The sequence below is a fragment of the Indicator indicator genome, chromosome 9 (genome assembly GCF_027791375.1).
Source record: "Indicator indicator isolate 239-I01 chromosome 9, UM_Iind_1.1, whole genome shotgun sequence".
In the NCBI taxonomy this organism is placed as follows: domain Eukaryota; kingdom Metazoa; phylum Chordata; class Aves; order Piciformes; family Indicatoridae; genus Indicator; species Indicator indicator.
The window spans coordinates 3068081-3069377 of record NC_072018.1 but is presented as its reverse complement, the minus strand read 5'-3'; positions in this window follow the sequence as shown (position 1 = coordinate 3069377).

The window sequence follows — 1297 nt, the reverse complement described above, 5'->3', positions numbered from 1 at the left end:
TGAACAAGTATGACCAAACGACTTGGATTTAAGTGTCCTGCAGAATCATTTAAATTCAGCAGTTTTAATAGTTCTTAACAACTCCCCTTGATGGTATTATTTTTCATGGGAAGAAAAATGGTTATTGCTTACACTGACCTCCAGTAAATCTTGTCACCCAGCCCATGCCCTAGTCTTGAAATATAATTAAAGCACTCTGTTTTGATAATAGTGACTTACAAAAGTATAGGGACTACTATTTACATTTTCTCTTTTTATTGCTCTTAAGTTTGGTGTGAAAAGAAAGGTAATGCAACTGAATTACCTTAAATGGCCATGACTGATTTATTTCTGCCTAGGAGTGTTGTTGCTTACATAGATCAAATATATATATTTTTTTTTTTCCCTAGGATTACCTCAGTGTTTGATTAGACTTTTATTACTATTTTTTCTTTCTGCAGTGATTATGAATTCAATCCACAGTGTAAGCACCTTCAGAAGACACAAGCAGTTGGTTTTACCCCCCATGGAAAAAAAAAGTAGCTAAACAAATAAATAAAACTCAGGTTTGCAGCTGTATATTTCTGAGAACTGCTCTTCATAATATTTTGTGTTGTTGTAGCAACATGTTCCTCATCTATATTTAGTTTAATAGCTGCTTTTGGAATATTGCAAGCTAGTACAGTATATTATCAAGTGGTTTGAATGACATCATAACCTATGAGTGTCATCTCTTGTGAGTTATAAAATCCTCCCAAACCCTCCATTTGTATTAATGGCTTGTAATATAATTTTAAACCAGGTATTACAGTTTACAGTGGAAGGATAAAAATTCTGGCCTGCCTTGTATGTTACACCAGAGGAAGAAGAGGGCAGAGGAAAGAGTCTTTCCCCACCCTGCTCATATATGAACTGGATGAGACAGGCAGTGTGGTGTTTACTGGGCTTAGGTTTTGCTAATGGGCAAGGATAAATTTGATAGCCTTTAGTGAGTGTTTTAGGTTCTTCCTGCCCATGCTCCAGAACTTGATCTTGTGAAGAAGTTTGGGTTTGGGACATGAACACCCCATTGGCCATACCTTGCCTTTGGCCATGTTGCCCTGCACCTGTGAAAAGGCTGGAGAAACCTGCTGTCTGTCTTGTGCCTCAGGTTGTCTACCTTGTGATAGAGAAGAGACAGTCAAGTTATTAAAAATGCTGTGTGTTCTCAGTTCCACCTTTTTGCAGTTGCAGAAGGTTTAGCTAATGTCATCTCGACTGCTGGTGTAGTCAGTGGAGAGACATGAGTGTCCCTGTGGGGCTAAGTCATCTCTTTCCC